The 26,533-nt window shown below is 46.8% G+C and overlaps 1 protein-coding gene and 1 long non-coding RNA gene across 2 annotated transcripts in view; one reads left to right on the top strand and one right to left on the bottom strand.

Moving 5' to 3' along the window:
• On the top strand, positions 1-22,657 carry LOC119458277 (uncharacterized). The gene is made up of 3 exons (XR_005193456.2): positions 1-99; positions 11,815-11,942; positions 22,572-22,657. It is a non-coding gene; the product is annotated as an uncharacterized LOC119458277 (long non-coding RNA).
• LOC119458275 (uncharacterized) overlaps positions 1-26,533 on the bottom strand; it is a 108,651-nt gene that overhangs the window by 11,894 nt on the left and 70,224 nt on the right. The gene's annotated exons all lie outside the window — the stretch shown is intronic.

Raw genomic sequence — 26,533 nt, 5'->3', positions numbered from 1 at the left:
CAAATCGTTTGGATTTGGGCGGCACGTTTGTACAAGCTGCGAAGATGTTGCCTAAACACGCTACTGTTGCTCTTGCGCTGCTGACGGTGTCGCTGATGGGTAAGCCTTCTTCGCAGCATGTCCTACTTTCTGCTGTCCCCGTAGTTTAAATGTATTACGGTTTGTATCGCACAAAGTCTTGTGATATTCACAAAGCAGCTTCTTCTCGGCAGGTGCCCCACACGCGTTTTACTGCAGGTTAAATTGGCAGGTTAAATTGCTCTTCCGGCTTCTTGTAGACTGCCATCATTACAAATTATTCTCAAGATAAACGGCGGAAAGTTCATGCAAGAATACTCTTTGACATAATAGTGGGTAAAAAGATCTGAATGATTTTTTTGTATATTTATTTGTCCTACAGAAGACCATTGAATAGCAGTGTTAAAATGTCGGTGCGCGCGAATATTGAAAATCACACTGAATACCGAGTGCGGCAGCGCGCAAAGACCCAACACAAAGAAGTAGAAGGAGACGACGCAACGCTGGTTCTACTTGTTTGTGTTCTGTCTTTGGGCGCTGCCCCCGAGGATGCAATATGAACGCCATACCAACTTGCTGAACTACTGACTTTAGGGAATATTGGAAACTTTGAAATAACAAATTGATATGGTTTTTAATGAAGCAGTGACAATCCATAAATACTTTTTTAAAAAGGTTTTAGATGTTCCAACTCAGTGTGCACGGAAACATAATGTTTGGACGGGTGTGCCACAAATATTATCCAGCTGCAGGCCATAGTGGACATAAACACGAACAGTCATGTAGAGAAGTGCACTAACTTACTCAAAAAGCCAGTGTCTGCAGGGAAAAAAGCAATTCTTCGAAGGAACTGGGCACTAGAGAGTACTCTAACAAACTGCTTATGTTTTATTATTGCTGCATTTGTTAGTTTATTAAACAATGCCACAAGACTTGCAATGTATTGCCAACAACTTACTAGCGTTGTAACACCGCTCTAAAATGATGTTGAGGACAGCTGTTTACTATCTGAAAAACTCATAAAAAAACTTGGTACTCTGTCTGATTCGTAATCTAGTTACTCCCAAGAATTACTATTCGCTCAACGTAGCAAAATGTCGCTAGCCGGTGCATTTCATAGCCGGTGCATAGGTGCAATACACGCCTATGGCTAACCATTTAGGTCAAAACTGTGTGAGGTCTTTGAAATGATTCGTGTCGGAGAAAGAACACGCAAAATTCACAGTATCACGTCAAGCTGGCGTCGTCGTCAAGCTGACGACGTCGTTGGTGTCGTGGTGTCATCATGATGTATTCTGCTTCTTATCGTCGTACTCATCCCGCTATCGCTTTGCTTGTCGTCATTTTTGTTGGTTCAGCTAGTACTCGTTTTAGCGTGAAAGGAAAGTACAGGGAAGAATAAATAGTGGCACAACAAACTATAAGGTAATTGCTGTGGTAATTGTGTTGTTGTGGCTCCTTCTGTTACCGCTGCAAACGGTAAGCTGTGTTTGGGTACTGAGAGTATAAGGGGCGGTAAAGGCGTGGGAAATCAACGTAGTGGAGGACGTCATTGCTATCTTCGTACTTGTGCCATTACCGTCATTATGGTTGTACGTTTCGTTAGTACAACTGCTGCATTCGGCAGAACCGGCTGGGCTATTCAACGTAGTATCCGATACCCAGAAGCTCCTTCATTCCTCACATCATGATACTTTCTAGCTTATCCAGTGAGACTTTCATCGCATGCCAACTAGCGTGATAGCTTAGTGGTATCGCGTTCCACACAGAAGTGCAGCTCACCTCAGTCGCCTCATTATTATCGCAAGGGCTGGCGATTGTTGACCTTCGTGTTCTTTTCCATCGGGTGAGGCAGCGTTTTCACATAGATATTGTTAAATTCAGTTTTCATTCAGGCATCTAAGAACATCATAAAAAAAGCGTTAAAGAAGAATGGTTGAAATCATCCTGCAAGTTACAATCATTTGCGATAGATTTCAGGCTTTTACCGATAATAGGAAAAATACCTACGGTATCTAGCGCACGTTGCTGAAGTATTACACTCTCATTTATGGTGCGTAAACCCTGGTCTAGCGCGCCTGAGCAGAGCAACAATTAGCTTGTTCTTTAAGGCCCCCGTATCAAACTGTAAATCCGTGTACATCCGAACAATGGAGAAGTTCCCTGCAGTACGTGGCACATTTCGGATATGTTTATATTAGAAAATCAGTGCTCCGAATTAGTGTTATCTATGAAGATTTATGCTGAAGAAAAATAATTGACAAGAGCCAATTTTAGGCACACCAAAATAGAACACATAAAAAACGCTAAACATGAACGTTGGAAAACGAACGATAACTTTATTTACAATCCGGCGAGTTATTCGGGGATTTGGGCGAATACCCCTGCCTAGGTGTCGGCCACGAGCCCTTGAGCTCTGGCGGCTTCCTCGGCCCGCTGGACGGCCCAGAGTTGGTCTTCGAGGGCGGAGCTGAGCAGCGTAGTCTCCCAGCGCGTTCGGCTCGAGGCTGCGTCCCCGTCTGGAACCCCCCCCCCCCCCCCCCCCCCTTGTTTGCACTCCCATAACATGTGTTCCAGGGTTGCCCTGGCCTCACAAAACTTGCATTTGTTGGACGAATAAAGCTCTGGATAACCGAGATTCACGATCACCGGGTTTACACACGTTCTTGTCTGCAGCTGTCGCAATGCGACCGCCTGTCTCTTGTTCAGTTTCTGGTGTGGTGGCGGAAATTTGCACCTTGCCAGTCTGCAGTGTTGCGTTATTTCTCTGTAACTCGTCAGGCGATCCTCCCACTCCCACCCCTCACCAGACGTCGTGGCCGAGGCGGCGGTAGTGTGGTTGGCGGCTCGGTCCGTAAGCCCTCGAGCCGCCCAGTGCGCCGCCTCGTTGCCGGCGAGTGAGGTGGTGTGGGCGGGCGCCCATACGATGTAAACTTCTTTGTTCCCGGTTTTGCCCACGAGTATTATTCGTAACACCTCGGGGGAGATGCGGCCGTTGGCGTAATCTGCGAATTGCCGTTTGGGAGTCACTGATGATCACTTCGGCCCCGGTGGTGGCCACCGCGCTCCTCCGCTGTCTCCACGTGCACCGTGCGTACCGTGACACTAGTTTTGCAAGCGTTCTCGTGATCTACCACCGCGGCCGTGAATGCGCGCCTGCGCGCGTACCTGGCCGCGTCCACGAACACCGCGTCTTCACATTTGCCGTACTTCCTCTGTACGTCCTGCGCTCTCTTTTCCCTTCTACCCCTGCGGTATTCCGGGTGCATGTTCTTTGGTAGCGGAGGGACGACCAACTTGTCCCTGAGGCTGCTCGGTACGTCGACTTTGATGCCGTGTTGAGCGTGATACCCGATGCCTAACTTCTCTAGTATGTGTCTGCCCGTCCTGCTCTTGGAAAGGCGTTCGTATTGCGCTATGTTCTGTGCCTCTATCAATTCCCCCAGCGTATTATGTAGACCCAGATCCAGTAACCTCTTCGTGCTTGTGTTGATCGGTAGCCCTATTGCCTGTTTGTAAGCCTTTCTGCTTAAGCGTTCCATCTTTGTCTTCTCCGCAACGTGCCAATTGAGGTATGGTGCCACATACGTTATTCGGCTAATTACGAAGACCTGAACTAGTTGCAACCAGAAATTATTTGCATGTGGATTAGGGCAGAAACTATTGCACCATATGTTGATGCGGGAATTAGCTTATTGAGGAAGGAATGCAAATGATTAGCACAAACACGTAAAGAATGAACAGGGCGGGAGTAAATATTTGGCACTCAAAGAGAAAACCAGGTTAATCGAGAGCATTTGTTACGAAATGTTATCTACTGAGCCAAATTTAAGCAGCATGAAGCAACAACTGCCTTATTCATCATGAACTCCAAGTTTGATGCTCGTCCTGTGCATTCCTGCTTGAATTCGTCTAAGATTGCCAACGCTAAAACAGGTCCCATAATAGTTGCAATCACCTAGCCCACCTTAGATGTTGGATTGCCACACTATATGGTACATTGGGTTATGTTCTTTGTTTGCAATATTGTGTTACTTCATTGCATTCTTTACTGGATCTTATCTCTTTACTGGACCGACTTGAATCGGTGCCGGTAAATTGGTTTCGCCACACGTGCGACAAATCACTCCACTTTTGTCGTTTATGTAGATTACAGGGCAAATGCCATCCCCCGGTGAAGTAAGTAATTTAGAACAACATTTCGTGATCTGACCGCTTAAATACAAGCAACTTTCCTAATCTCCTACGCTACCGAATCATCTGCCTTCGTCTGGGTTTCTCTCCTTGACGACGACATTGTGGCCCTCTAATGAATTGTGTACTACTAGCTGCTCTGCGTATTACCTTTCCATTCTTAGCAGAACAGTTTCTACAACTTCTATCCTACAGTGTGTTTGCATCCGTCGGCCCCGATTTTGACTTGGATCTTGAGTCTACTGTATGGTATGAACTATCTGAAATCAATACTGGCGTATTCCGGTCTCTAAACGTTGCAGAAATAATTTTCTGATTCCGTTGCTCGATGAATAGTGCAGCTTCTGGAGTTCGACATTAACCATCCAGTGTAGGCCACATAGGCTAGCACTCAATGATGTGGCCTCAATGGATCGTAATGTTTACCCTGCTTTATACCTATATATTTATGCAAAAAACACCAGTAACATAAGGTGCAATTCGATCTGGTCAGGTGAGTCGCCTGACAACAACACTATTGCCAGTTGACATGAAATGCGTGAAGAGGAGTGGAGAACCTACGCAATAAACTGCAATATTTAGTTACCTAAATAACAAACTAATACTAAGTGTTTTTATTATTCCTTTGAGGGCACATGCGGAAACGTAAAACTGAATTTGAGCAGTAGTTTCGTCATGCCTGTTTAGGAGGAATCTTAAGATGAGCCAAACTTTCTAGATATCAGTTACCAAGATGTCCTGAAAAATGAAGTATCGGTAAAAACCTTGGAAGACGCTTAACCTTCGCTTTTAACAGTGGAACACGATATCGTTATCGGGCGCGCTTTTGACGCCGACACCTACACCGCATTTTCTGAGACCCGAGGCCTGATAGAAAATTGGGAGGACGCTTAAGCTTCGCTTTTAAGAGTGGAACGCGATAGCATTCCAAGATCCCTGACTGCTACTCATGGTTCCCGACGACTGCAGCTTATGCAGCCGTAATGGTTACTGGCAAACACTGGCGGCGAACAATATGCACGTAGGCGAGCTTTCTGGTGGAAACGCGGCCTCTTGCGTGGGCCGATCCCGGAGATAGTGCACAACCGCGCCAAAGAAATTGCATCATTTTCAGGTTTCCGTATTTGTTTCGCACTTTTGATATTTAAGTCTGAGAAGATTTAACATAAAAGGCATGCGCTGTGGGTGTTTTGTTTCATGACATTTGTTTGTGGATTGTCATTCTCAAAATTCCGAGGAATTGCTTTGCCAAGAATTCAAGATAAGGTTTGAGCAACATTTGTGATAGAATGGTGTGGCATACCTAAACGTGGTTAGGGATGGTTTTCTTGGCCACGGGCGCCAATACACGGTTTCACATGGCGCGATTTTCACACAGCGACACAGCGAATTCCGTCGCTCAGCGACCGCCGTGACGTCGCAGGCTGTCCGCGACGGGATTCCAACATGTTGGAATTTCCGTCGCCGAGTCGCAGTGATCGGCGCGATGTGGGCGGAGCAACGTGACGTAACAGCAAGCACCGTCGAAATAATCATTTTCCTGTTTTACCGCGTGTTGGAAGCTCAGCGGAGCAATGTCGCGCGCCAGTTTCAATGATGTTTTAACAGAGCGTACCCACCAGCGCCTGTGGCAAAGGAGCTTCATCAATAATTTTTGTTTTCTCCAGCTCGCACAATTAATTTAAAAGGAGAAGCTGCATGCTATCCAGGTCGGGAGCTGACGCCGCCTTCAACATACGGCACGTACCCTCACGATCGTCGCCGTCGTCAACGTCTTCATTGCTACAAATTGTGCCAGGCACTCGCACACTTAATAGTAGCTTCTTCTTTTGGAGAGGCCAATACTCCTCCAGGAGAAGAGTTGTGGCTTCCATCGTACCGCAACAACACAGCTAGAGCGTACAAAACAAAACCACCCCACCACGCCACACGCTTATGCGGTTTGTGCAGCATTTTCACTAGCCGCAACTGCGGACTAAGCGATCGCAATCTCAAAGCGTTTAAAGGCTGAAAAATTGTGTACTATTGTATTTCCAAAAAAAAAATAATATGAAATGTTAATATTTGACTAGTTTCCATGTTGTTTTTTTTAACGATGCAGGCATGGATACTTTGTGAGCAGGGAGCAACCTTAGGCGTCGCTGCGATGGAAATCGCGAGGTCAAAGACGCATGTGCAAGCTGCCAGCGAAAATCGCCCTGCGACGTGCGCGACAGAACGATTTTTTTCACCGCAATCGTGCCATGTGAAACAGCCTAATGCCGACGCCGACGCCGGATTTTCTGCGACACGGGGCCCTAAACGCTATCGCGTTAAAGCAATGGTGGGCCGATCCCGGTGGCAGTGCAGTCCAGAGCAATGCCTCACTACCGCCGTAAGGCAGAGGCTACAAACAGTGACTCATCAAAGGTTCATATCCCCGTAAGCAAGGAAAAAAGGGGTCTGTGTTTCCGCCTAACAGAATTACGTTTTCACGTATATTCAAATTATTCTCTCGCATATTGAAATTACAGTCAGATGCTATCATATCTGTAGGTTATGTGTAAACCGGACTTTACGAATTTTCTTACGAAGTTTACTTTGCGAAATTCAATTAGTTCAGTAACGCCTTTGCGCCACGCGGAGGTCCTGCGTGGTAGTGGTTAAGGATGATTTTCTCACGATAATTAATCTCACGACCCGATTGCCCTGTGGCCACTTGTTCCAGCTGAATTGCATTATACTTTTTGCTCCTAATATTATTATTAGTAATATTATTATGACAATTATTTCAATCAAATACAAAAAAAATGCAGTTGCGCCCGAAGTGTCAAGTCCTGAAAGGGATAGTAGGGTTTCGTGTTCTCGGAAACTTCTCGGAAAGTGTACTGGCTATGCCTGGGTCCAATAACGCGGACGCGATAAATGCAAATGCGCCAAAATTTCTGGCGCCTTTAAAGGCTTCGATATGCCGTGTAAGGCCTGTAACGATATCGCACAGGCGCAACTACGCTTGGCGTAAAGAGCCACGCCGGTAAAATTACATCAGCTCCAGGTTTGTGCACTGATATTGCGGCGTAACTGTAAGCCTCTCGTTGGTCGGAATTTCTGGTGTACTCGTCCGTAACAAAAATGTGGGCCGATCCCAGAGGCCGTGCAATACCGGGTCGGAATTGTGTTTGTCTATCTATCTATCTATCTATCTATCTATCTATCTATCTATCTATCTATCTATCTATCCTATCTATCTATCTATCTATCTATCTATCTATCTATCTATCTATCTATCTATCTATCTATCTATCTATCTATCTATCTATCTATCTATCGATTTTTCTATCTATCTAATGTATAAAAGCAAGAACATTTCATATCGACGTTTCGACCGGACCCTCATCGCGCTGTCATCGTAACTCTATCGTCGTCATGCAGTCGCCATATCACTATCGTGATGCTCATGTCCGACATACCGGCGCGATTATTCTATCGTCATAATTCCAGGGGAGGCATTCTGTAAGAGTCCACCTAGCGGACATTTTCATTTGATCTGCTGTTGAAGTTCTCATTGGCTGGGCTGCTGTGCGCTTCAGCAGGAGCCAGGGCCCACAGCCAATCGGCACCTAAGCAGCAGAGGAAATGGATACGTTCACTAGGGGGACTCTTACAGAATACCTCCCCAGCTTCGTCGTTTGACCCTCGTCATGCCGTCGTCATCATGTCTTCTACGCTTACACAGTGGCCTAAATTGTCTAATAGCTGGGCCATTTAGCCAAGGTGGCTTGCCGTTCGTAGTCATTGCATCGCCGTAATTCCAGCTTTGTCATCCTGCTCTCACCGTGGCGTCGTCGTCAGAACGTCTTTTTTATACATTCGTCATGCATTCTTTGTCGTAGCGTCATCGTGATCCGGTTGTGGTCACTCCATTGTCATCGCTCCAGCTTCGTCCTGCGACCCTTGTCGTGCCATCATCGGTATACCATTGTTCTGAGCGTGACGTCGTCATACAGTCAACGTCACGCATTTCTTGTCATACCGTCGTCGTAATGCCTCTCTTCTGACAATCTTCATCAATGCAGAAACGCCAACTCATTGTCGTCATTGTACTGCCTACATCGTTCCAGTGACGTCATTCCGTCTTTGTCGTTATCTCGTAATCCGGCTGTCGTCACTTAATCCGGATTATACAGCCGTTGTCGTTCAATCGTCGCCCTTACGTGATGGTCAGACAGTCGCTTTAAAGCACCCGTTGCCCTACGCCGTTCGTCATTCTCTCGTGGTTGTGCCATCTCCGTCATTCCAGCTTTGTCACGCGGTTGTCGTGACGCCGTTGTCGTCACACACTCGTCGTCATCCCTCTGTCTTCATGCCGGCGTCGTCACTCTGTCCTTGATATAACACCATCGGTCATTTGACAATCGTTATCTGTTGCCATCATACCGCCGTTGCCGTTTCCTCATCATTCCGTCATGGCCTTTCCATCGTCGGCACTGTGTCGTCTCAAAGTCGTCGTCACGCCCATTCGCAGCTTTGGCATGCTAGTTCCAAAGCAATGTCGACTGATACCACAGACAGTGTGTATAGTATACGGGGTGATCCTTTTTAAGATTTGCGTTATTTTTAAAAAGTCGCCTGTTGCAGGTAAAATAATTTTAGTCCTTGGTCTAGGTTATTCAGAGAGGTGGACATTACATGCCCGATAAAGCAAAACACATATTCAAGTAATTACCAAAAGCTCACCTAATCACTTCCCGGTTAATTCATTTATGGCACATACTGAAATTTAAGAATTGTCGCCAGTGAGTTTGCAATGCGTATGTACTTGGAATGAATTTCGAGAATGACACCTGTTTGGAGATATGCGCTATCAAACTCGCCGTAAAAAAGCACTCTTATTCATCTTACTTTTTAACAAAACGCTCTGTTAGGCAATGAAACGCAAGAGTAACTGGAACGCCAATGTATTTCGTCCCGCACTTTGCGAAATAATATCTCGAAACTAGGGTCATCGCGGAAATTAATTTCAAGTGGGTACGTTTTGCATACTTAAGGCTACAATTCGCAAATTTCAATATGTGCCTCAAAGTAATTAGTAAGGAAGGTAACTAGTGAATTTTAGTTGATTATATGAAGATGCGTTTCGATTTTTCGGGCTAGTAATTTCCGCCTCTTCGAATATTCCAGCTCAAGGGCGAGATATATGCTATCTGTTACAGGCAATCTTTCAAAACTCTGTACAAAAATTAAAAATAAGAACCAGCGGAGCTGATCGGCACCTGGCCGGTCCTGGCGTTAGAGTTATCCTTTTGCAGAATTTATTGATCATTGATAGATTATTGATTACCTATTTATTAGCCATCGATAACCCATGGAAAGGTATTGGCCACGTATTTGGGCTACGCTAAGCATTACCAAGTCATCCCCAGCATTTTCCAGAATTAATTGATTATTGCTAAATTATCGATTAGCTAGTGATTGGCTATCGCAAGGTATTGGCCACGTATTTGGGATAGGCTAAGCACTACCAAGTCATCCCCAGCATTTCCCGGAATTTATTGATGATTGATTGATTATCGATTGGCTATCGCAAGGTGAACCAGAGGCGCAGCTGTGCGCAGTGACGTCATCGCTAGCGCGGTGGCGGAAGAGCTAGGCGAAGCGAGGCGCAGCTGTCGAGTTTTTGCGAACGCTACGCGGGGAAACGAAAAGCTTAAACAGCTCCGCTGTTAAAAAGCAGTTTTGCTCGAAAGGCGAAGCGTCGATTGCGATTGCAAACTAGTGGAGAGCTATACGAAGCAAGGATAGCAGTTTTATCGGCCGTATAAACTTGTAAGCGTAGGCATACTAACTAAATTAAAAAGTATGGTGTCATGCGCGCACAAGCAAACTTGAACGCATCTCACTCGATGATCGCGGAAACTTGTCCAAACGCTGTAGTGAGTAAGCGCGGCAACAGCAACGAGCGAATTCTTCTTCATTCCGCCGCTCGCATTAACGCGAACTAAACCGCGATAACACAGCCCTTGGAGGAAGGACTCAGCCCCCGCCGCCGATGGCTTTCAAGATACAGCCGTCCCCGCGGAAGCGCGCGGAGTAGTACGCGGCCTGCCCCCGCCATACCCTCCCCCCGGAACCTTGCAGGCCGGCAGGCGTGCGCGGTAGCACGGGCGTCGAGGAGGGCCGCGAACGTATTAGAGCCGCGATCGCCGGCTCACCCTCGCACGCTTTCACTCGTACATACAGAAAACGGCACGCGGCGCCAATTTTATCGCCATTGGACTTTATACAGAACCTCACGGCGAAGACGACGGCGACGACAGATATGCGCTTGGACTGTCCATGTAGCTGCTATCGCAATAAAATGATCACTCCGTATACCCGAAGCAAGGAATGTCTCAGACTGACCACTATAGGTAATATATAACAGTGTATTCGGCAATACTATGTGCCACTACATTGCTTGAATGCTAATCGCATTAATGTCGACTGTCATCGAGAGGTGGGTCGAGTGAGTCAAACAACTGTATTGAAAATCCTGCAAATTGATGGCCGGCCGTATAATTTAACCCTGCAAATATCGGTCGAGTGTCCAATCATAGTGGCGAGAGAAACAGCGCAGTGCCTAGCAAGTGTGAATGAAGGTGTTTTATGCATATTTTACGAATTTATGTAAGAATACGCTCGTGCCCGCATCAACAACTAGCTGTCTTGAGCACGGCGGATATAGTTGAAGAATTATGGTGTTTTACGTGCCAAAACCACGATCTGATTATGAGGCACGCCGTAGTGGGGGACTCTGGAATAATTTGGACCACCTGGGCTTCTTTAACGTACACCTAAATCTAAGTACACGGGTGTTTTCGCATTTCACCCCCATTGAAATGCGGCCGACTTTGCCGGGATTCAATCCCGCGACCTCGTGTTTAGCAGCGTAACACCATAGCTACTAAGCAACAACCATAGTGGGTTGGCGGATATATTATGCCATCAAGTTATTGAAAGCTCGCTGATCTTGTTCAGGCAGCTTTTTCTCTGGTGTCCCGGGAATAACATAAGCATTACACAACAAATAAAATTATAGTATTGCATGTGTCTTGCATTCGTAAAGTGTCTGGTAAAGCGCATTGATAGTTCGGAGATTCAAAGATTCATAGTTAAAAATGCCATGATAGCTGAAGACACTGCATGTAGCCTCGCATCATTTCAGTTATGAAGTTCATGGAGGGGTAGTGAAAGTTGAGGTTTAACCCTTTGTGGTGTAGCGTACAATATTTAAGCTCAAAACCAAGAATCGATGCTTATTGATCGCCTGTAAGTGAACATAGTTGTGGTGGATCTGTCAATCACATATAATTGAACAATTGTAATTGTAATTTTTGTATAAGAATTCCGGGCTTTCAAACAAAACTATTCTTCTAGCGGTCACTAGAACTTGATGTTTTCTTTCATATGCAACAAATGTCATTCAAATCATTCTACGAGTTGTCTCATAAAAGCGTGCCTGCGTTTTACATGCATTTGAACAGGCGGCGCCAGAGTTGACCCTAAGCCAAAGCTCCCCTAAGGAGTTTTCACAACGAAGTTGAGTACAAAAATTCATCCTGTTTCATTCGTACAACTATACAGGTGCGTTCTGCGCTCATCTAAAGGCTGGCTGTAAGGTGGAAACTACGGGCTTGTGGTGAAGGCTACGTTCCCCATGGAAATCAAACACATTTGGAAGTCTCCGGGCCGCCATTTACGAAAGCCTGCAAGTAAGTATGGAAAACTTTCGTGTTTTGCTCACTAAAAAAAGTTAGAAGTAAGAGAATCAACACAACTTGAAGAATCTACGTATTGTGAAGTAGTGAGCGAGGTGTACTTTATGGGGCTCCTGATACAGATCTCCTGAATAAAGCCGGAGAATACATTGTCTTAAGATTGATCCTTTTACGCTGTTTTCATGTATGAAGCCGCATGATTAGCTTACTTCCAAACGTTAGCAGTGCAGGTGGAATAGTATAGCTGGCAATATAAGGGTAGTCCTATTATGGCGCGATACAACACTTCGTAAGAACGGATTGGGATGGCGCGTATTTACTAGTATTAACGATGGCAATCGCATGCAGTTCTACCACAATATGCCGTCATGGCATATTCTTGAAATAACAATTCACCGTAAGAGCGCGAACAGAGTCCAGACATGCATTTCCGAAACATCCCTACCAGAAAAGCCACTCGTACATCGCGAATATGCTTGGTAAGTAAAAAAAAAAGTTAAAAAAATATTTCCATGACGTCTTAAATCATGACGCCACGAGTTTATTTTCCTGTCTAACGGTAAATATCCACTGCATTGTATTATCTTACAGCCAAAATTCAACATCGGAATTTTCAAGAACTTATGGAGACTTACATTGGCTGAAATAAAAAAGAAATTGCTGGCTCTCCTGTAATCGAGAGTAGAGTGAGTGAGTACGAACTTTATTGAGGTCCTGAGGAGAAAGAATTAAAGCAGGGCCGGAGGCCCCGCTAATCAATCCGGTGGCTCCACCCAGGTCGAGATGTAAGCATGAAATGACTATCATATGGCGTGTTTTGCTGCCCTCAACCGCGTTTCTTGCTGCAACTTTCCAAAGCGCTCAACCTATGTAGCCACTTTTCAAGCGAAGCTTGTCTTGCCTCACAAGTGTCGGCACCGTTGTAGGTTGACCGCCAAAAACCTGTCTTGAGCTGGTGAAACACGTGAGGCGCACGCCCGTAACACGTGACGGGAGCACCCAATGAGGATAAGGGCAAGGGAAGGAAAGGGTTTGGCGTACGTTGCGTGGGGTCGCCTTTGGTTGCACGCTACTCAGCAAACGGGCGGGAAGGCCCGCGTTGTTCGGTCGGCGGCGGAACAGGCAGTTTTCGACGAGAAACGCCGTCAACGTTGCCGGGCTCAGGCTGACGCTCACCATGCTGATCCTGTGTTAAAGGCAGCCCACGCCCAGGCTCGGTTACAGCGGCAGGAAGTGGATCCCACGTTTAATGCCCCTCTTACCGAAGCCCAACGTCAACGAAAGGCAGCGAACCCCGAGGCCAGGGAACGCGACACCCAATTTTGAGGCTACGACAAGCTTCGTGTGCCTCCGTGTTCCCGGTAGAGGAAGGTTCTTAAATTTCTTGTCGCACCGAAGTCCTCTGCTGCAAATTTGCGGCCTTAGGTCCTCTGTATCGGCGTTTTGAACGTCGCTGTTGGAAATGACACATAAAACTTCAGCGTACTAGAAGGCACAGATTGAGTGATATTGTAAAAAAAAAAAAAAAAAACATTACGAAGAACTTGAAAGCAATGTTTTTTGTAACTTGTTTGGAGAGTAATTTGCCTTAGGTCCTCTGTATCGGCGTTTTGAACGTCGCTGTTGGAAATGACACATAAAACTTCAGCGTACTGGAAGGTACAGATTGAGTGATATTGTAAAAAAAAAACATTATGAAGAACTTGAAAGCAATGTTTTTTGTAACTTGTTTGGAGAGTAATTAGCGTATGCAACGCACCTGTACAAATGGTTGGTGGCAAGAGATTGAATTTTCTTAAGTTTTGACTGGTTGCCAGGATGATCTGGTTTTGTTCTCGGCACATCTTTTCATACGTGTCATCAGCCTGGGCACTACGCATTGCGCCGTGGTTGTTTACGTGAAGCCGCCATGGACAAACCATAGCCCGCGCAACGGCCAACGAAAGCCCAGTGCTTTCTCTTCAATGTACCCGTTTCGACGCCGGTTGACGTCATCATTGACTCCGTCGAAGAAGTTGTAGGTGCCGTAGGATTGCAGTATCTGCAACATCACGGCGGCAACAAGTTCTTGGTAGCTGTCCGCTCCCCGGCTCAAGCAGCCAAGATGGCGATGAAAGGCTGTCTGCTGTTCGCCAACAAGGTCGTACCGCTGGACCGCATGAGCACTCCAGTGGTTTATGTGACAGTGTATGCGACGGTGACGACACCCCGTGTCAGTGGCGACGTCCTGACTGCTGCACTTGCAATGTATTTGAAGTGCCGATGCATTTCCGACGCTGTTTTCAAGTACAGGGGTACTATGCAGGATGCCCCGAGTTTGGCGAAACTCGGGATCTTCACGAGCTCTGGCGACGCCACAAGATGAAAGAACTAATGGTAACAAGACAAAGTTTGTCCGTCGGCACACCTCCAGTTTCATTGGTTTATCTAGATTCACTCTGGGTGGCCATCATCACTTGGGCGTTGCCATATGGGCGGTCGACAAACTGGGGCTCACGTGATCATACGGTCGGTGCATGGTCGTGCATTCTTTCACTTGTTTGTCGTTCCACCGAGTGCATTAGAGGCACAAGCAAGTTATCAAATAAATGCATTTAGTACAATGATATTAGTCACATTACCGTAGGGTATAGGTGTTTTAAAGTTTACAAATTGTACATTGAATGTGTATTAGACTAATTTGTAGTTTAATCGTTTCTTGTTATACCACGAGGGCACGCTCTCCCTCCTCTTTTTTCCTCTGGATTGGATTGGCGCGGCTCGCTATATGTGCTTGCGCTAGCATTTCCGAGCACAGATTGGTGTGCGCTTGGTTTTCGCACTGGGCTTTGAACAGATCGCTCGTTGCTCTTTCTCTTTCCTCTGGATTTAATTGGTGCGGCTCGCTACGTGCTTGCGCTCCCATTTCCGAGCACAGATTGGTGTGCGCCTGATTTTTACACTGGGCTTTCAACAGATCGCTCGTTGCTCGTGCTAAAGTAAGGCTTCGAGACGAAGGGAGCGTCGGCTAGCGCAGAAGTGGTTTGCCGCGCGCTTACCGTGTAAGCACTCAGGTACGCCGGAAAGCACTCATGCAAGGATAAAAAAACTACGCTTTATTTTCTTTTACATTGTGACGCACCTTCGTACTGGGTAGCGCCGAGCGATGGCTTCTAAAACCGCAGGAAAGTCTTTATACTGGGTAGCCTGAGCGATCCGTGGCTTCTAACAAACGCAAGAAAGGGTCTTTGCAGCTCACGTGGCCGTTGAGTGCCACCACATTCATCTCAGGTAGGACTCCAGCATCGGTGCAGTTACTCTGTACCCATTGCTGACGAGCTGGCAGCTTCACTTTTTGACAATAACTTTCTGTTTTTTGCGTGTGAACGCCCGTGTTCGTTTCGACAAAGTACACGCTGTGGTTAACTGTCTCCCAATGCAGATTGAGGCATAGCCCCGTTAGCATCCACTAAATTTGGGATACAGTTGTATGCGGCCAATTTGTCACTATGAATAATGGTCCCCGGTTGAACATTGGCTGCAATAATGGCGCCTAGCGTCGCCGCCTTTCGTCGGTCGACCTTGAAAAGTAGCAGCACCCCTCAGGTCGCGCAGACCATGACGAAGACCCATGGAACACCATCTTTAACACCACCGTAATTTTGCCGGCTCGGCGGAACGTTGTCGCCCGTCATTAGGCGGCCTCGATTGCACTTTTGCTCGCCGCGAAGAAGGCGCTCGTCAATTTGCGCTGTCTTCCCGGGGCCACTGAGTGGAGCTCGCGCCAGCAGCTCGTCCCTCGCGACCTTACGGGGGTAGCTCCTCCAGTCGGCGATGGCGTGCTCCGATAGAGGAAACAAGTCTACGGTCTCTTTCAACATTCATATGTCTACGCTTTTGCTCACGCAGTACGTGAGCCAAATCATTTGCCGCCTGGAGAGGTGGTCGTTCGGACGGCCAAGGCGGTCCGTGTTGGCGCAGTAACTTCGTTCGCCTCTCTGCCCGTGCCGTGCAGCGGTACTGTGTACCTGCCACAACTGATTTCGCCACCTGTTGCACCGGAAAGGCAGCCCGGCGTCCATTCTGAGTCTTCCATTATAATGTGACTACTTCGCCTGCTCAGGTTGGTTGGTCCGGGTTGAACCCCAGGTGCTCGCAGGTGCTCGTAGGTGCTCCAGTACGCCGATGACGATGCCGGACCTGGCCTGGGGCTGGGGCGCGGTGGACGAGCTTGCTTGAAACAGGAGAGAGCCGAAGCGATCGCACGAACTAGTCCTTCGCAGCCTAGTCACACCAGTCTACGATGAGAAAGCATAATTTGCCCGCCACCCTATCTCCGCAGACGACGGCCTTCGCCTAACTCGCCACACAGCCAGCGCACTTACGTTTTGGAAAGGCAAAAATGACGCTGAAACTCTACGTCGGACATGTAGGTGAACGGGTCCAGAGGTCATATTGACGCTTGCTGCCGCTGGATGCGATTACACAGGCTGCTGCTGCCGCCACCATGTTCGCGAGTTCAACTCGAGGGGGGCTTCGCGATGTACGAGTTTGGCCCGAGTTCGCGTGTCAATCAAAACCACACGTCACGCCCCGCGCGAGGCATGTAACTCTTGTGCGCGCGCCCGCCATGGTTGGGCCACGCCCAACTTATTTTCCGGCAACAGCGACGTGGTGCGGAACTGAGAGGCATCAACAATCTTGACCGCCGACAGAAAATACGCACAGCACACTGTCATCGGTGATGCACTGTAACTAAGTACCACTATCAAAAACAAAGCGGCGACTTTCGCTGGCTCATGCATCTATCTTCTTAGGCTGTGATGGCCCCACAACATGGTTCATTGTCTGCATTGTAGCGACGTAGCGCACAGCAAATAATTATCGGAACGACACTGTAGCTGCTTGCAAGGCGTCGATGCGCCGTGGTGGATGACGATGCTGAGCAGTGCGTAGTGTTTTCCAACGTAAAGGTATTGCAGCGGTTGTTTGAGATGGCAGCTCTGTCATCGGTGGTGCATCGGATCTGCAGTGTCGTAAAACACGGTCAGCGCCGAGAAACGCTCGCTTTTTAAAACCCAGTGCGATGGCATTTCTTCATCACAAGCACGGCACACTAAATAGTTGCAACCCCTTCCTGCGTTCGAAGTTTAATTTCCTAACTGCACACAGGAGCCATCATCCGCCAAAATACGATTGCTGCGCTGTCGTTACTATATCTATCTGCGATCGCTGTTAGCTCAGCAGCAGAGGCAATCGGCAAGCACATTGGAGAGAACAACACACTCAAATTCTGCGTATACATGCGAACGGAGGCACATTCACTGGGCAAGCTATGACAAGCGATGAATTGTGTCACTGGGCAGCGCGCTCTTCTTTGCAATGCATCGCTGAGGCTTCCCGGTCGCAGATAAACGGGCGCATTTTCACTGTGCTGCGTCACTACGGACCCTAGAATACCGCACAGCCATTTTGCAGTGACAACCGTTGCTCCTGTCGTTTCAGTTGGTAAAGCGGCGGCCTTAATAGCCGCCTAAGTGAAGCACCTGCGGTGAACAACCATGCCGTAGCGCTGCGTTGCCATTCCCCTAATAGTCAGGAAATGGAAAGATCATTGTCATGACTGACTTTATCAAGGATTAGATTGCCTCGATGCGCGCGGGCATCAAGGCACCCTATCAAGGATTAAAGTCCCTATATAATAAAAGTACCGCCATCCTTTGACAAATGCCGCTTCGCTCTCTCCTGTGTTATCCTGTATCTCCTATTGGACGATGATAGCGCGCGCTTTTCACTTCTTTATATTTTCTTTTTTTCCGCCTCAGAGCCATGTTGAAAGTCCTCTGCGCAGCAGCAGTCGCCGGCGGCGGCGGCGGCGGCGGCGCGCGGCCGGCCTGAAAGCTTCAACGTGGACTTTCTAGCTGCGCCACCGTCGACTTGGCTTTCGCAAGCAAAAAGTAAAGAAAAAGCAAGCGCTTTAGGAGAGGAGGCGGCAGAGGAAAGAGTAGATGGCGGTACTTTTCTTATATAGTGACTTTAATGAAGGATAGCACTGCAGTGCCCCTGGTGACTGCTCACCGTATGAACTCCCTCGTGCGTGCGACGCTCTAAAATGTATCCGCTTGTAAGCTTTCGCCTCACTGTCGCCACTCGCGGCAAAAAAGTGCAAAATTTAATAATTCGCTCGATCTCTGTTTGTTATCAAACATTTATGGCATTCCAAACGAAAAACAGATAGTTCAAGAAATAAAGTGTTTCTTATTTTATTTGTTGTATTTGAACGTAATTGATTGAGGGAAAGTGTAGGCGCAACAATGCACCGCATGTGCCCTGTTCGCAATCGACGGAGGATAGAAAGATAATGCTCGAAAGAGGAGGCACGCCCTTTACGCGCCCTAGAAAGGCGTGGCAAGTGGCTCACGGCAAGTGTGCAGATAGACAGCGGTACAGTCATGGTATTGCTAAATGGTGATAATACGTTGATAACAATACGCAGCGCTGGCGCGTTTTGCTGCGCAGTCTTCTGTGCTTAAAGCACGGAATCACTGTACCGCGCAGGGTGCGCTCATGTTGTCATACGCGGCTTTATCTCGGCATTTCTTTTTGCCTGCTGTTCTTGCACGTTCCTTGCTATCTCCGTTCACTGACTGCCATCGAGAAAACTCGGGTGAAACTCGTGCGAACGAGAAACTCGGCGCATCCTGCATAGCACCCCAGGACGGACATCGGCAATGGCAGCCGACTGGTCAAGCTCCCGAGATGGTAAAACCACCACCGAATTTCATCATGGTGACTGGCTTTCTGGTAATGCTGGAATACAAAATAATGAAGAGAGTGTGCTCCAAGTGCGACGCAGACGGTCATTTCGGGGCCTCCTGCACGTCATCTCGATGCGCCCGATGTGCCATTTTCGACCATGCCACTGCAACGTGCAATGCGCCATGTAGACGTTGCGAGGGCAAGGACGCCAGTGTTGACTGCGTGCAACCACGTTCGTATGCAGCTGCAGTAGCACCAGCAAAGCCCGCCTAACCACCTCTGGAGGACAGCACACCATAAGGAACAACACAGGCGCAAGCCATCGATCAACGAGGAGAAGAAGAAAGTGCACCAGAAGTGCCGACGCCAGCGTCCCCTGATGCCGGCGACGCAGCGTCTTCTCCCTCTACTGACGAGAGCAACGAGACGCTACCTGGCACAATTCCGTCCTCGGCGGCGGAAGATGACGAAGAGCCTGTGTTAGGTTAGGACGCAAGAGCCTGCGTTGGACAGTGAGATCATCTTCTTACATGCCAGCAACACCAAATGCTGGTGAGGACGCAGATGGACGCCATCTCGGCATCTCCAGCGTCTCGGCCCGTCCATCGAGGATCCCGCCGGTTGTAAAAACAAGGACAGGTCTTGCGAGTAGCACCAGTGCAGCGGTGAATGAGAGACGCACACGCTCACAAACGGCGTCTGAAGACGCCAAGAGAATTTTGTCTTCAGAGAGTTCCACGTCATCAGAACCAACGGCGACACCCTCCAAGAAATAACCACGAAAATGCCACGAGACACCATTACCATGGACATTGTCTCCGATTCAGAGAAGTACTAACGATGGCGCCTTACACCGCTACTGCTGCCCGTAATGGCTGCTTTTCCTCTACGCCCCATTATGAAGCTGACGCAGCGTTCACGAAATTATTGGCGCAGACATCGCGTTCCCGACCCTGTGCGAGCCTCTGCAACCTTGGTATTTTAGGATACAGCTTGCTTCCGATTAACCTGTGTGAGGAACATGAGCAGTGCCCATTTCGAGTTCGCTGCTGTGATACTCCTATGCTCTTTTTCTTTTTTTTTTTGCTTTGCTGGGTTCTGGCTGTTGCAAAAATGTAGGACGCCGATTCAGTGCGCAACTTATTTGTGGTAAGCCATTTGACTTAGGCTATTTTGTACGCAACTAACTCATTCTCAATGTATTTGAACATAATCGCACTTAACGCAGAGGGATTTCGTAGCTCAAGTAAATAGATAGAAGTAATTCATTGTGCCCACGAGAAAGAAGTCGACCTCCTCCCTCTTGATGTGTGTAACTTAAGAAACGAGCAGGAAGTTAAAAGTTTTGTCACGAATTTTCTGTAAAAGCATATTTTTCACATAACCCTGGACGATGTCGCGGTGTAGGAGTTTGCTTCTACACGGAAGTCACAGCCTATTTGATTTAGAAGGTCATGTGATAGCTTTTGATTTCTTCGGGGCGAGAGGAAAGTTTGGGAATTGAATGTCTATCGGCCATGTAACTATGTACTCGACCCTATGCGCGAATCACGATGGGCTAGGCAAAACGGTTCCAATGCGCATGCAGCTGAATTATCTCGTATAGTGAAATAATACGATTTATCAGATGCCTGGGTACCCATGCATGGTGGAAATTTTGGGGCCACATGGCAGCAAAGGCAATCGAAATGTTGTGTAGTTCGAATGTATTTCCCCCCGAATTAACATCGGAAATTGTGCAGTGGAGCATCCTCGATCTTCCTGCAGACGCAGGACACATTTCAGGTCATTGAGCTTTCACTGTCACGCTGAACCTCGAAGGGAGGCCAGGTGAACGCATTGATATTTGGAAACTGGAAATTGCTTCTTTGCGTGACCAGGTGACCCTAACCGAAGCTCAAAGCAGCCAGAGCTTTATCAGTAAGCGATTATGAATGCATCATCAAAGCATGGGATACTTTAAAAGAAAGGTGGAGGTCGGCATGCATAGGAGCTAACAGGACACGCAAAAGAACAGACACTGAGAAGCTTTGTGAGTGCGTGAGAAGGATTACAATAGTACGAGAGGGTGGCTCCCAATCACAGCTAATGTACCAGTACCTAGATCACCAGCCTGAACGATACCACAGCCTGATGAGCCGGTACTCTCGTAGCCAGAACTTCATCAGTAAGCGATTATGAATGCATCATCAAAGCGTGGGATACTTCAAAGGAAAGGTGGAGGTCGGCATGCATAGGAGCTTGATGCTCCTTTTCGGATGGCGTGGATGATGAACAGGCCAATTTCTGAACCTGAGGTACTGCGGCTGGCTCGTACATCCTGCAAGAGGCAAAATCGCAGCTATTTTATTGAAAAGGTTATAATAGAAGTTGGCACAGAGAGCGGTGCGAGACGTGATAGCGACAGAATATTTTGGAACTGGTTCTCAGACGCATTCTCATCGGAAAATACTTACAATGCCCCCAGTTTAGGTGAAGACATGATTTTGGAATAATCTACCCCAAGTGGCATGCACAGAAGGCACGAATTTATTTTCTCCAACAAATCTGAAAGACGTTTTTGATGTTATCCGATATATGAACAGCGGATCAACATCCGGTATAGATGGCTTACCAGTCGAATTTTACCGGTCCTGCTGCCCTAAAGTAAGCACTGCCTTGTTCATCACCATCATCATCATCATCATCATCATCATCATCATCATCATCATCATCATCATCATCATCATCATCATCAGTATCATCATCCTATTTTATGTCCACTGCAGGACGAAGGCCTCTCCCTGCGATCTCCAATTGTCTTGCGCTAGCGTATTCCAACTTGCGCCTGCAAATTTCCTAACTTCATCATCCCATCTGGTTTTCTGCCGACCTCGACTGCGCTTCCCTTCTCTTGGTATCCATTCTGTAAGCCTAATGGTCCACCGGTTATCCATCCTACGCATTTACATGACCTGCCCAGCTCCATTTCTTCCGCTTAATGTCAACTAGAAGATCGGCTATCCCCGTTTGTTCTCTGATCCACACCGCACCGGTCCAAGTTAAGGACCGCACAAAGAGTGATGGAACGAAAAATCTTAGGAGTAACGTTAAGAGACTGCCTTGGTATCTCTTCGTAACTGAACTACCAATACAGCTTTCTGTTGCTCAATACGTGCTACATAAAAGTGTTTTTCTGAGCGTGAAAGAAGCCCGGAAATGCACGCAAAGTGCCTCAAGCGGCAAGTCGCGCGGCAATTCTGCGTGCATTCGGGGGCTTCTTTCACACTCGGAAAAACGCATTTATGTAGCACATATTGAGCAACAGAGAGCTGTATGGGGAGTTTTTCATGTAGCTCTACAACTTTCTCATTGACACTTTGATAATTAGGATAGTACTTCTTGAGTTAGATAAATAATTACAGTTACCTAATTAAATCTCAGTGACGAAAAAAATTACTTGGCGGCTACTCCACTGTACTGTAAACAATACGCACTAGGTTTGCTTCGCGTAACGGCGTTCCTGTTTTTTTAAAATTGTGCTGCATGATAACTGGGACACCCTGTGTTATTCACCTGTTAGAAAAAAATAAACCATTTCTCAGTAAGCACTCGCATCGTCTACTTAGGGTAGCGCTACCCACCCCTAAGAGCATATTCAGTTATCAACTCGCCCAGCTTGCTATGTTAATTCAGTAATGAAAAGTTGCGTTTCTTCGAATTTCTTGCTACAGCCGAATCGACGGATTCACGCCCAAATTTTAACAAAGTTCTTCAAAGAAATGATATTCTATCTGATCTAACATGCTGATGAAGGAGCAAACCACATGCAGGCTAAAGAACGAGTCACTTAAACTGTTTTGTCTGCTTTTTGTTAATGTTCTTTCCTTTGTTAATTTTCTTCAGGCTATACGTGCAGCAGATTGAATGCAGCAAGCAATTTATTAAAGACTGCACGGATGGTGTGCCGAAGGCCGCTGCATTATTGGGCCAGAAATGCTGGTGAACATGACTTTAGGTGCTTCCTAAAGAACCACAGCTACCTAAAATAATTCTAGGGGCTTACACTACGGTTTTTTTCATGATCGATTCCTTGCTTTGGAAACATAAGCGATATCATTTGAAAGTAATTTTGCGGCAATTTTTGTACATATTATTGTCCAGACATTGGTTACCCGGCCATCATTCCTTTTAATTGTTATATGAAGCAGTGTTAAAAGCTGCAGGGCTCTCTTTTATACATTTCACATTTACATAGAGCAATTGATATTTATATATGGCTCGCGATTTTCTGTACGAATATTTTACTGACTCGCGTATTACGGCTTCGTCTAGACTCTCAATGGTGACTGCTTGCTTCGCATTTAAAGCTTGACTTTCAAAAAGGAAACAGTATATACCTCAATAGGTCGACTCGTAATATGCATGAAGTAGGGGGCGCTGCGTTGGTCTGTTTGCTTGGTAGCATCGATTCAGGCTGACACAATTTATCGTGTTGTTGCCAAAAACGCCGTAGCCTTCACGCTGTCGGCGGTCGGTGTGGTAGCCAAACGGAGGCATGTTCCAGGACCACATCATTTTAGTTAAGAGGCTTACATTTTCAACTCTGACATCACCAATAGTTCGCCTTGAAGGAGTTCATTTTTTTTAATTTCGCTGAGTTAGCTGTCCGTTAGCTCCTGTTTCAGCCTGACGGTATTGTGACTGCTAACGCGTTCAGTTTTTTAACACGAAAGTGTTTTATGCCGGGGTCCACGAAGACTTCACTGACGTATTTCCGTCACGGAAATACGTCATAGAACATAATACAAAGAAAGAAACCAGAAGAAAAAGTTCCACAAACATGCAAAATTTGGAAATCGAACCCACGACCTCTCGGTCCGCGACGATAGATCGCCGAGCGTTTAACCCATTGCGCCACAAACGCATTTGCAGAGAGCTACACAGACGCGCCTTATATATCTAACACTCCTCCGTGTACCCGCGCTCTTGCTCGGGGCGGTGCCGCCGCCTACGAGCAGAAAAGAGAAGTACTGCATTATGACACAACGCGCACCGACAGTGAACGCTTCGGTGGTCTCAGCACTACGACGCCTCGATGCCAGCATTCGAAGGGACGCTGGCATCAAGAAGCACTACCAACGCCTGGTGGCGTTCGCTAGGTGGCGTTCACCGTACTCAGCACAGCGGAGCGTGGCCTCCGCAATTAGCTCTGAAAATGTTTCTGAAGTTGATCGCGGAGGCTGCAATTACGACGCGCTGTACGCGCTGATTTGACTCGGTGACGATTCAGTTACGTGCTTTGTCTTGCGCGTTGTATTAGTGTGTCAGTTACGTGCTTCGTCTTTCGCGTTGTGCTAGCGTGTGCAGCGTAGTGCAGCTTCCATATGCACGACGGTTGCTCATGGTCATCGACGTTGGTAGTCGTGATGGAGGAGACGTGCCACCAGGCGTCAGCGTGGGTGCATCAACGCCTAAGGGCGCTTTAGCCACAAAACACCAATAGACATTATATATCAATGTGCAATAAACATTACACTACTTCTGTGAAGACACGTTTCACTTTCGTGTTCTATACCGATTCCTATATAAGAGGGATCAACCACATTTTTTTTATTCTCCCACTTTCTGGCTGAATATCATTTTCTACTGTATACGACAGTACAAGAAGCACTCTTCTAGTTACTGCATTTGCGCTGTGGTTTATTACCCCCTTGTGCTGTAAAAGAAATTCAGACGCGAATTCACAAATTATGTCAACGCCATAATACTGTCATACTTATGGAAATTTGCGCGAAGCTTTCAGCTCTGAAGAATTATTTAGCAGGTGTTTTCTTAAGTCATTGCTTTTGTCACTGTAGACTCTGACTTCCTAGCCGCCATCCAATCTCCTCCTCCGTAAACGTATTAGTGCGTCTAATTGGTGTTGCGGATCTCATTTAGAGACCTTCGCACTCTTTCAGTATTCCTCATCTGGTATTCCTTTTTCTAGCGTTCCCTGTTGAGCAACGCTTTCTACTCAGTATTTCCCTGCTGTTGTTTGCCTGTCTCCGCTGATCCTCACAAATGGTGAATAATCACGTAAACAAGCACATCGCTCATTAACGTATCATTCATTAAAGCTGTACTCAGCGCAACTTTATTTATGAGACGTGTCCTCTTCATTAAGTCGCCACTGTTCGCGTGGCATTTTTTAGCATGGGAAAGAGGCTATGGCGGGTGCGTGTGTGCGCGCATGTGTGTGTGTGCGTGCGTGCAATGTGAGATTAAGACTAAAGACAGTGCCAATTAAGACTAAAAACAGTGCTTGGGAAACCGTCTGACATTGTATACACACCGTCGTGTGAGGGGTCATGAAAAATTCAGGGGGCTGGTCGTCTGGCGCAATGAGGTCATTTCTCGGCTATTCCAGGGTTATTGCAAGGATTGAAACGTGACCACATCCCATGGTTCTTCGACAACGTGCGTTCCATTTATACGATTTCTAAAGCATCCTCAATCGAAAGAAGATGTTCCGTCTGAAGCCGGCGTGACTTTTGTGCCACTACTTTATTGCAAGCGCTGTCTAATAACTGGATAAATGACGCTCGACCATGACGCGCGCCAATAACCACCGACCGCGCTAATGTCCCGCGACGCTATTAAACATTGGACTCGTTCCAAACCCCAGCGAGCGTCAGCAAAACCGGATCCGCCAATTATATATGCTATAATCGTGCGTGATGTGTGCATTCCTAGAGGACCACTAGTGAAAGTGAATTATTCAATACCAATAAACCTGAATTTTCACTTTATTTAATTGTCACAAGTGTTGGAACCCATATCTGCTACATTGTTAAATTCAAAAGCGGTGCCTATGCCTGGGCAAAAAATTAAAAAAAACAAATAAATGAGAAAATACGGCCGACAGTCCTTTAAGGGGAACTACCGTGGTGTGAAGATATATGCCGTGTGTTTCAGCGAACACTTTCAAAAATGTTTAAAGGTTGCCTGTTGCAGATAGCACAATTGCAGTTAGGAGCTGGTCTATATACCGAAGAGGCGGACATTAATTGCGCAACAAATTAAAATGCATAAACGACTGATTACCAAAATTCACTAATTAAGTTTTTAACGAATTACCGTAAGGCCTATATTGCAATTTACAAATTCTAGCCGTGGAGTTCGCAAGGCGGATCCACTTAGAATGAAGTCTCAGGATGACACCAGCTGCGAGATAATTCCCGAACGTTGCGGAGAAATGCATTGGCGTTCCAGTTACTTTCTTAACAAAACGTCGTCTTATGCATTGAAGGACAAAAGTAGCTGTGGCACTTATTTGTGCCTTTTTAAGAAAGTATTTCCGCTATCAGCAGCGCACCTGCGGAACTAAAAAATATCCGCTCACGTGTCTCATCAGTCTACTACGGCGGAATAAGATACATGTTTTAGATTGTTTCAGTATGTAGGAAATCACTATTTCACATTTTGAGATAAAATAATGGCTCATATTGCCTCGACAATGGTATTATAGTTTTTCGTATACCTCTGGCAAATTTGGATTGTGAGATTATGATTATGTACACGGAAAAATGTTGAACATCTGCGGGCGTCTGTTTAAACGCACTCCTGTCAGTCACCCTTGTCTTTCTTGCAAAGTACATGTAGTGGGCAATGTGTCTATGTCATGTCTATGTCAGTGGGCAAAAGTGAAGCAGTCTAGGGCCTAAGATTGTCAATTGCTAAAGGCTTGTACGTCCTCTTTTCCTATGTGTCGTCTAAGGCGCCCATTAAATGCGCAAGGTCAGTATACTAACTCTAGAGCAAAAGCTGGGCGAAAGAAGTGGCAACTGCAAAGGTGCAGCCATGTTGCTATACCTCTCCTTTTT

The sequence above is a fragment of the Dermacentor silvarum genome, chromosome 7 (genome assembly GCF_013339745.2).
Source record: "Dermacentor silvarum isolate Dsil-2018 chromosome 7, BIME_Dsil_1.4, whole genome shotgun sequence".
Classification (NCBI taxonomy): domain Eukaryota; kingdom Metazoa; phylum Arthropoda; class Arachnida; order Ixodida; family Ixodidae; genus Dermacentor; species Dermacentor silvarum.
This window is presented reverse-complemented; position numbering and strand designations above follow the sequence as displayed.